Source organism: Pezoporus wallicus, unplaced genomic scaffold (assembly GCF_028554395.1).
Source record: "Pezoporus wallicus isolate ANWC-B61680 ecotype Strahan unplaced genomic scaffold, APGP_CSIRO_Pwel_v1 scaffold_13239, whole genome shotgun sequence".
Lineage (NCBI taxonomy): Eukaryota > Metazoa > Chordata > Aves > Psittaciformes > Psittacidae > Pezoporus > Pezoporus wallicus.
The window spans coordinates 4,640,735-4,652,054 of record NW_026642052.1 but is presented as its reverse complement, the minus strand read 5'-3'; positions in this window follow the sequence as shown (position 1 = coordinate 4,652,054).

Here is an 11,320-nt window from a genome sequence, read left to right as displayed (position 1 = left end):
CCTAGTGAGGACACAAGCTAGTGGCTTGGACATTGTTTTTTCTAAAGACAGTAGCCCTACTGTTTCAATGTGTATTTATTTTTGTTGGTAGTTGATATTCACATGTGTGTTCAGGTCTGACAACAGTTTTGTTCTCTTGGTGAGGGAATTTTTCCTGGAAGGTTACAAAAGCCCATTAATACAGCTGCACAATGCGGTGCTGAGGAGCGTGCATGCATGAACTACAAGTCTGCCAGCTTTTTGTGAAGCTCTGCAGGGGACAGTATACTGAAATAAAGCCTTTCAGGCCCTTTTAATGTAGTTCTGACCTTCCACTCTATATTAAACAGATGACTGGAACCAGAAAGATAGGTCATTGTGATTGCAGTTAATATTTGTAAGGACCAAAGCAGCTCTCAGCCTTTGAGGTAGAAGGGAATCATCTTAAGTGTGAAAATGTATCATCACAAGAATGGAGAGGATCAAAGGAAGGCCAGCTGGTGCTCGGACATCTTTTCATAACCTTTATTACAATGCTAGAATACACTAACCTCAATGGGAAGTCCATTCAGTTGACGTATTTCAAATAGATAATCTGTATTCTGGAGAAACAAAGCAAGCTAAAAAAGCCCCTTCTCAAAAGGGGGTGGTCGACACAAATTTGCCTATGATTTAATCACACTGGTTGTCTAAAATCAGCTTAGCTTTTTCAATGCAAATAGATGAATGTATGACATGCTTATTTTAGAAGTGGCTGAAAATTTGTACATTTAAGTACAGAGAGTTCTGGCTGCTTTTACTGTGGTTTATTTCCACTTCAGAATAAAGGCCCTCTGCACTTTCACTGCCATGCACAAAAAGTAAGGCACGGTATTTCAGGGAAAAACTATACAAGGGAACCATAAGCATTAAATCATCCAGGAGGCGTGTGTATTTGGAGTCACAAAAAGGCCAGGGTTAAGTCTGACTAGTTTGGACAAACACCGAAATTGAAGTCTGAGTTTCCAGGAAACATCATACCACTGTAAATATATTTCACATTAGCAATATCAAAGCAGGCCGTCAATGAAGATTGCTGTTGCAGTATAAAGTCCTGTATCCACAGGCTGAGGGCTATGCTACTGGATCCGTGCTAAATAGATAGGCAAAAGCAGTGGGAGTGCAGGTAGAGATCAGAGGTGAGCACCTCTGTCAGGATATTTTTCAGATGGGGAACACCAGAGACCAGTAGAACATCAAACTCAAGTGTTAAATGGTTCCGTCGTTACTTTTAGCTTTTGGTTTTCTATCAATCACTTTCTGAATTTGTTCCATGGATCAAGAATGGGGAAAGTATTCCTTCTACTTGTTAAGCAGAGACTTCCAACCAGCTTTATGGTGTTTCTGTCTGAAGATTGACACCTATGTGAGAACTGCATTATTTATGACGCTAAGCCTTGACAAGATATTCAACAGTCAGTCTCTTATTATTGCAAAACACCAAATGCACAAAAGAACGTTGCCTTTTCCTACCCAGAAAGCGACAGCAGACAGTCATCACATCAGCAGAGCAACAACTGCCACCTGTGGAATGGGTCTGAGGGGCACTGAAGTTCTGACAGCTTCAGGAGATGCAACAACTTTGTTTCAATTCAAAAGTCATTAAAATAATTCCTAACTTCTAAAGCTCAGAAGAAAAGGTATTTAATTTCTTTTTTCTCCAAGTAATTTGCATGTCAAACCTCTCTCCCTCTCTCTCCTTGTTGGTGATGTCTCTCTCAGCAACTGTCTAGTCATGAATCACTCCTGTCATCTGAAGCATATTTTTAACACTTCTGGACGTGCTCTAAAAGCAAATGCTGTTAAGCAAACGATTTGTGCTGTTTTTCCATGCACTCTCTTCATTTCCCAAAACCTTTCATAATCAGGATTTTACAGGCTGGGTCACAGGGGAATCAGGCACTGGAAAGTACAACCTTTTGTATTTGTGAGATTATCACAATGTTACATCAATTTCTCATGTAATGCAGATCTTCTGTGTGACTGACAGAAGATGTGAAGTTGCCTGAAGCTCGAGAATTTTACTTCATTAAGATTCACTAAATGTTGCCTTTGGTTTCACCCATTGTAGTCTGCACCCTCTCAAACTCAAACCTCACTCTGAGTTTAGGAATTAAGCATACAAAAAGAAAATCCCTGCCAAAGCTTAGTTCAGGTGCTGTTACAGTGAAGTAGATTCAGATTATGCCATGTTTGCTTTAGAGCAGTTGTTTTACAGCTTAAAATAGAAAACATAATCATGGAGCCTAATAAATTATTTGTCTTGTAATCATGAGTTTCAAATCTACCAGAAAAGGGACACTGACCAAAAAGGTTTTGATCTTAAAAGCTTTTCTCATCTCTTCATTTGGCAGAAGGATGCCCGCTGGGGCCTTAGGGCACCAAGGATCTTTACTAAGTGCGTAGGAGGCCTTTGGAACAATCCAGTAACAAACCAAATAGGAAGAAAAGTGTATTTTGTTCCTCTGCTGGCTAGTAAGTGACTCTTCTGGTAATCTGAGTATTTGTCAGGAATATTAAGTTGTTGAGCTCTGGATCCAAATGATTACATTGGCACATGGGAAAAACAGGAATCCTAGTTGCGCCCAGCTGGGAATAACTTTTAAGGCTTTTAAATACTTAGGACTGAGTTTTGATATTTCCAAAGCCTAGAAGCCATCACCCTAAAGGATGCTTTTGAATGAATGCATTCATTCAAAAGCATCTAACACCTAATGCAGGTGTTAGACAAACACTATTTATGTTCCAGATGCACTTTATGTTTGCATCTGGAACATTGTTTTTTCTTTCCTGCTGCTTTCATGTCACACCCTTTTGTATTTTTTAAGTGCTTAGTGTGACAAAATGCTAAATAATAATCAAAGTCTAGGACATAGAATGATATTGTGCAATGTATTTCTGATGAGGAGTCCTGTCATATGTGGACTGCAATATGGATGAGCATCTCAAGTGCTCTGACTGTCCTGAATATGTCATTTTGTCCTTGTTAGTAACCTGGCAGTAGTGGAATCATCAAAGAGTTACCACTTTGGAAAGCTTTGCTACAAACAAGGAAGCTTTGTCAACCACCGTTAACATTACCACTATTCAGCAGCTCAACTATGCCATTTGTGCTATCTGCTGTTCTCAAAAGTTCTTTCCTCTGAAGATGTGATTAGGTAAAACCTACTATTAAGAGGGCTTAGCCTCTTAGGTATTGCAAGAGGGTATTACAAGAAAAGCCTGACATATTGTAAGTGCCTAGAAATCAGAAGACAAAAAGCATTTCAAAATACCTGTAGCTATGTTTAAGTAACATTCCTGATGCATTAGGATATACCCACGTGATTTCTGACTGTGTGGTTTGTTTGGAGTAATAGGTTTCTTCATGTCTCCCTTATTCCTCCATGAATTTAAGCAATTTATTTTGCCCCATAAATCCACTGGGCCAAATTTCTTTCTGATGCGTCAGCACTACTAAATCGGATTGAGAGTAACTCGGCGGTGTAAACCCATTTGTCCACCGGGTGGCAGTGAAAGCCCGAGTTACGAAGGGTATGGCTCATGTGGCTGAACTGCTCCACTGCGGCTCCTGAGAGCCTGCTCTTGCACCCCAAGTGCTTTCTTACTGCATATCCCAGGTAATCAGACTGTGGCTCTATCAGCAGTGATAACCTCACTCCTTTATGTTAGAAGCGATAACGTGTTACCTGGTTTGCTATCTACATCTTTAACAAACTGTAACGAAATTATTTCTTACCCTTAGGCGTTCTCGTCCGAACAAAGCTGGAGATGGCACTGCCAGCAACAGCCAGAACATGTCTGTGATCCAGTCCTGTGGATATTGCGATACATGATAGAAATATAATTAGATTTATAAGGTGCTTTGCCATGAACACGTGCTCCTACCTTATGCCTTAATGCTTCACAACTGTTCCCTTTGCTGCAGGTTGTTGCACAAAGTGAGCCAGCTCCCTAGCATTCACACAGTGGGTCGCTTGGCAACATTCCATTGGCTCTGGGGCCCTCTTACTGTTTCCTGATACTGTTTTCTAAAGAAACACTAAATTACTCCTTTTACTTAATGTAAAAGGATGCTCAGCACATTAAGTAGCCTTAACACTACTATTTTGAACTTACTGGTAACCACCTTTTGCCATTCATTGATTGTATGATGCCTACCTGCCAACTCACCTCCTAACTTAGGAAGTCATTCCCCACTAATTCTCCCTGAAGACCAAATGTCTTGACTTCAACTTCTGGCAAGGACCTGAAAGCATTATAGTGAAACTGAAAGGGCAGGGATCAGAGGAACTGCATAAACAGTAAGAAACTGTGTTCAGAATAACTAAGTGTTTGGAAACGGTACAATTGACATTGCTTAGCTATACCCTCCCCAGCATGGGAGGACAATAGTTTGAAAATCAACACAAAAAGAATCTGAAAGTGTACATATTAGTAATAGATGCAGGTCAAACATTACCATTGGTTTTAAACCTACTTACAGGTCTGGCAGCAGTAAAGGAAGCGTTATGAGTGAAAAAGTATGATTTTGTTAGTGCTTTAGCTTTACAACCCAACTACATTTCATCACTTTCCCATTTGTGGTGAGGGTTGTTATCACTACAACTGGTATTGCCATATCTCTCAAAAAGACACCCTCCTGTACCTACTGACATACAGGTACCCACAGACATGTAAAAATGTCTTTAAAAGTTGGCCTTCAGTTTCCAGCAGAGCTGGACATTGGTGCTCTTTAGAGTTTGTGTATAAAATATATATTGCATTGGTTAGACTACTGAGGAACACATGAACCATATTTGCTATCCATTTGCAGTCAGTTATCATTATTTATGTTTGACGTAAGTGTAATTTTCCCCAAATGTGAGGAAGAATTTTAATATGGATTAAATGTTATTCCCAGGCAGTGGGGAGAAGCAGCCAGCCCCTGCTGCTGCTACTTCTAGAATGTTTTATAACATCCATAGCTGCACAGTAGGACTAGATTTGCAGCACAGATAAGATAGTGCTTGAATGGCTGATGTCCTCCTTCAGTAGAAGTGATAGATTCTTCCTTGTCTTTGATGAATATTTCCTTATGCAGCGGCCCTTTTTGACATTCTAGTAGTCGTCATCTATGTACAATGATTTGAGATAGATGGAAACAAGAACAGACTACTGGGAAACAACAGAAATATCCACTTGCTCCACTGTGTCTGTTGAGCTGTTGCTTTATGACCTTATGACTATCTGCAAATTCTTTTTTTGTCATAAGCCAGTTAGATAGAGTTCAGCTGAGCAAAATGCAGTCAGGCAGTTGGGAAGGTATTAAAACACACCTCTTTGAACTCTTTTGTAGGGATTATAACCTGGAGATTGCCACTAAACTCCTACTGTGAATTAGCTTGGCCATCACAACACTTCTGAAAACATCGACCTTTTCTGTCTCTCAAGCCTCCGGCCTGATTTGCTCATTTTTGGAATTCAGATTTGTCTATAATGGGAAATGGAGCAGGGAATTGTTAGCTCATCATGGTCCAGTGCTTTGAAGATGTAAAGTGTTTTCGGAAGCTGCTTGGTACAGTTGCTCCTATTCTCCTCAGGCAAAGGAATCTCACATTTGCTGTCCACATCCTGCCCTTAGCCAAGCATTCAAGGAGCTCTCACTCCCCTTCTGTTCCCACAGGGCAACTGGATGTCTTTACTGCCAGTTCTGATTGAAGATGTTGATTCAAGAACGCGATTTAGGGAGAGTCCTGAATGTGTTTGGCAGATTTCTGCAGCTGCTGTACTTCAGTACTCAGTGGGAAGCCTGTCTTTCTGGAATTGTTCCTTTCTTGTAATTTGTATTTTCTATTTTTCACTGCTTTTTCATTTTGACTGATTCTGTTGCAAATGTGCACCACATTTAGAGATGTGATTGATTTAGAATTCGTAAGTACTGGGTTTAGATTTCTTAGCATCTAGGGTGCTTAATGCCCTCAGTCGCAGCTTCCTGAAGCACATAAGTAATTCAAATATAGTGGTGGCAATGCTGCATAATTTACAGAATAAAAATAGTTTTTAAGTTCTTAGATCTCTTGCTGTGAAGTACCAGCAATTCTGTTCTAGTCAACATCTGTGCTGGCTGGAAGTAGCTGGTCTTGGTTTCGCTTTTTTTCAGCTAGCAGAAAATGAATTATTCCTGTGGCAATCAGATCCTGCAGGGTTAACGCTACTGCTTTGAAGTTACTACTGATACTGCTTGCTACATCTTTTTGTCTTCGTTTTTCAAAGTATCTTCTCTTGCACAGATTGTCAGTTTAAAGGAATGCAAAATGGGTTACAGGATAGGAAAAACTCTGCTGTTTTAAAGCCATGATAAAGCTCTAATCCTACAAAAGAGTGTGTGATATGCAGTGCACATAAGCTATGAATGAGGTTTTGCTTTTATGGTCCTTAGTAGCAGGGAGGAGTTGGGCATGTAAAACCCTTTCCATCCAGAATATAAAACTAATAATATTTTACGTTAATAGCAATACATTTGTAAGTCAAGAGTACCCTTCTGATACCGGTTAGTTATACGGTTCTACTTCATTCATTGAGTTACTCTGTTTTATGTGGAAATGGCTCAGAGCTGTGCCGTGGAGGTTCAGACAGGACTTTTGGAAGCACTTCTTTACTGAGAGAGTGGTCAAACACTGGAACAGGATTCCTAGAGAGGTGGTCAATGCCCCAAGCCTGTCAGTGCGAAGAGGCACCTGGACAATGCCCTTAATAACATGCTTTAACTTTTGGTAAGTGCTGAAGTGGTCAGGCAGTTGGACTAGATGATCACTGTAGGTTCCTTCCAAATGAAATTACTCAATTCTTTTCCATTCAATTCTATTCACTTTATTGCCTTGATCCAGCTACCCTGAAAAATATAATAGTAAGCACTGAACCTTGCTGTTCAGTAACATCTCTGTTTGCAGTTCTGTTTTTCAGTGTGATATATTCAAAGCTTTATTTAAAAAAAAAATACATGGAAAACCTGTTGCAGTCTAAGCACCTAATTCTAATAATTCATTACTCCCTAACAGGCATAATTCATGATTTCAGTAAAGGTAACTGGCTCGTTCATGACTTGCTTTGCAGGCTCCCTCTTATTTTCACTTATTAGTCATCTGGAGTGAGCAGATGTTTGTACATCCCCCCTTGTCTTTGTCTTTTGACATTTAGATATCTTTGTAAATAAGAAGCATCTTTAAGAGCCACAAAACAATATGAGAACTGCCATAGCCAATAAATGAAATCCTTACAGATTAAGGTTCCTTTGTCACGCAGCTGTTTTGGGAAAAAAATCCCGTTTTCCTGCATCTCTTTCCATTCATTTCAGCATTTCTTCTCATCATATATTTAAATATTAAACAATTATCAAAAGTGATCATTAATTTCCCGTGCCTCAGATTTTAAGTGCTCTGATTAAGAGTGGACTTTGACTAGCTGGCTCCCTTCCTTTAGCTTTCTTGATGCTTTCCCATTTCCCTGCTAAAGACTAAGAGACCCCAAACTCACTTGGTGCTTTTGGCAATCTCAGTCATTGGATACTGAAGTGAAAGTGAAATCTTGTTACAATTCTATTACGAGTACAAATAGAATGAAAAAGCACAGCCACAAAGATACAGAGCTTTGAATTTACATGTACATTAGAAACAGCCTGATGGCTTTTTTTTCCCTCCTCGACAAGTTCTATTTGCAAACTGAAATACATCAAGATCAATGACATGTGCAAAAACTTAAATGGCAGCTTTTGAAAAATTGCCCCATTAACTTGATGAGTTTCTAATTACAGTAAGATGTAAAAGCTTTTCTTCCCCGTGCTATGTAGGATTTTGTCCTAACAGTTTTTTTTTTAAAGCCACCCTGTTGTTAAAATAATTTAACTGCAGTGTTTAAGTTGTCCTATATTTCTTTTGCTTTCTCTGAGGAGTTACATAACTTTTTCATTTCTAATGAGTTTTCCTAAATATAAATTGTGATGTTACACTACACACCTCCTTTGGCTCCAAACCAATTAATCGGAGGTGGTTCAAGGCCAAAGAGAAGTCTAGGATCACATCCTACATTCCTGGTGAAAGGTTTGTTTATGTATTTCTTGTTTTAAATAAATGGTTTGGTGGTTAAGTCAATCTTCTGCTGAAGTTGATCTTATCCTTTAAATTTAACACTAATACTCTAAATTAATAGAGGATCTTTTGGATATCTGCATGACCTTGTGTTACTTAGATGCTGTTTAAAACCCATTTGTATAATAGCCCAAACATTACTGTGCTTTCCTAAATCAGATAACTTCAGCCATTTAAATGACTGTTTAAATCATAAGCAGGATTAACCTGGGAAGAGATCAGTAAAAGACCAACCTCATTTCACCCCTAAAGCAGTGCTTCCTTGCCTTTAAGTTTATCCCATCACTGCTGACTCCTCAGATCCCTCTGCCAGAGCTCTGCCTCCTCATCATCATGACTGTCACCTTTCCGCTCCAACTTAGCAAAGTGTCAGGTTGGTAGCTGGGAATAGCAAGAGGCACAGAGAACAACTCATCTGTCAGTACTGCCTCTCCCTTTCTCCCCCAGACCCAGAACACTCATCTGCCCTGCTGTGTTTTGGCACCTTCTCTTCACCAAGAGATGAATCTGCAGGTGTACAGACGGTGTGAGGAGGTATGGTACATGATCTGCCTTGCAGCAGAATTTCTCCCTTCTGCTGCATCGGCAAGCTCAGAGTACTGACTCTCAGAGCAATCCTTCTGGCTTCTGTGATGCTGTATCTCATGTGGGTATATCACTGATGTTTGCTTCACCATTTGAGAAAGGCTGCTCTTGAGAATCTGAGCGCTTAGAACCTCCTCTGTCTCAGTGTTATTCCAATGTGCACAGTATTTTCTTTCTGAAAAAAATCTTGTTCGGATGTTTACATATATATTCAGGATGATTAACATTAGGAAGCCAGGCTAGAAGAATTGTTTGACATTTTAAAGTATTTCACAGCTTTCCAGGGACCATTTCTCAATTTTCCCCAAAGAATTCAATCTCCTCCTTTTCAGTGATTTTGGAAGTAACAGGTATACATTCTTCAACATCAATACCTTTATTTCCATTCAGCAATTCTACAAATTTGGCAGTATATGTAAATCACAATTTTTCATATTGCTGTTTTCTATCATCAACAGGGTATCACTTTTGTTCATGCACAGGTTCACTATCCATTTATCCATTTTCCATTTTGGCATGAATGCAGTAATTCTGGAGCTACTCATACATAAGCCTAGCAAATATGGAAATCAGAAAATGAAATCCTAAAGAGGAAGTTCAGTTTTAGCTTTGTTGTTGTACCAGCGTGGATCTACTGGGCAGAAGGATGGACTAAAGGGGCTATGCAAACCTTAGTACCTTCTGGTGAGATGAACTCAGGGCAGTATCATGTACTAGTAGCCATGGAGCTGGCTCTACCTGTCTGACTTTGCCATGCATTTCTTCCACCTCCTTTGGTGCATCACTTGCTGTTTCCCTATTGTTGACTAACAATATAATTTCTGAAGATTATTGGTTCATGAGCATTCATGTAAGAATGTTTTTTTTTCCTTTGGCTGTTGTAAATAACCTCAGATACTGAAGGGATAGACCATTTGATGTGTCAGGGTAAATAAACTGCTGGGACACCTGGCAAACAACGATAGGTAGTGCTTCTTTACTTCAGCAGCATTTGTCCCTTTTCATGAATGCTTATGTTGCACAAGCAATTGCTGCATTGCACTGCATCAGCACTGTTCCTAATCCTGATTTGGAAACATCAACTGTTAACTTGACAAAGCGTGACACATGGTATGTTGAAGTGTTTTCAGCTGCACTAATATAACGAATTGTAATGGCTCCAGAAGAGCCATTTCAGTTGATTGAGTCAATAAACTACAACCCACAAAGAAAAAGACACGTGGCCAACCTGGATAAAGCATCATCAAATCACAGATAATAGGTTAATGGTCACAATTTTTGTCCTCATTTTTAGAGAAAGTATTTTGCAGGAAAAAAAAACCTGTAATTTCTAGGGCTTTTGCCTGTACTTAATCCAAAGTCTGGCCCTATGGCACTTCCCATTTTACAGTATTTCCTTCATTGCCATATGTAGAGAGCATGTGACTTTATTCTTCATACTTCTGCTACAAAATGAGACCTTGGCATGTGTTGTCAGGTCAGATCACAACAGTGTGCCATGCAATTGGTCTTTCTCCAGCTTTTGTGAGCTACAGACCTACTATTATTTAAGGAAGACTTCTGCACCGTTTCCTGGACCAAGTGCTGGCAGACAGAAGCTTAGCACTACTTCCTTTTTTTTCTTTTTCCTCCAGTAGTTCATTAGGAAGAACTTCACCTGCTTGATGGTAGTGCAAATTTTCTGCTTTCATAGTTAGGCTGATGATACACACAGTTGAGCTCTAACCTCACTGAGACCATTAAGGTTTCAGAGTAAGTAAATCAGGGTACAATCTGACTTAATGAGACTGGCCATTAGGTCATCAATTCCATGCTTTGGCTGCTTTTTCTGCTGCCTGTGTACCAGTCAAAACACACATGGAGCTATTGTGTTTCCTCAGAGATCACTTACATTAAATAAAGATTGCTGGCCATGACACTTAAGTGCCTTCAGCAAGGATGTGCGCTATTTGTTAAGCACCTTGAACTTGAGTTACTCTGTAGAAGTAGAGAGGAGCACAGCCCTTTCCCCAAATTTACAGTCCCCTGCATAACCATGGCAAAATGACCTACAGCACAAGCCCTGGAGGAAAGAGGGGTGCTAGTTTTGAAGACACATTTATTTTCAAGTATTCTTTACATTTATATATATATATAGTTTTTTGCATCCTTAAGGCAGCAACTTCTCACCAGGAAGCATGCCAGTTTCCTTACCAAGTTACCTCATTCTTCTAAAATCATCAGTAGCAGGCTTCAGTTGCTTATTTGATATCAGAAATGAAATCCTCTTAGCTGCCCATTTCACTTGACTGGCAAATAAGGACACTTTTTAGTCACAGATATTGCGTGCACGTATATGCACACGCACACACAAACATCTATCTTTTTCTCTGCTTCATCATATTATATGGGGTGAAATGCACTTAAGATTAAAAATGTTAAGCCAAGTATTTGTAGTAGTACTGAGTGGCAACTCAGTGCAGTGCCTATCTGCTTAACAGACATGCTATGTGCATTTTTTTCCATAAATCTAGAGAAATGGGCAAGATTATGCCTAGTTAGTGCAAGTTCATAAAAGGCAGATTGCCATTAAAGAAATGCACAGTGCCAAA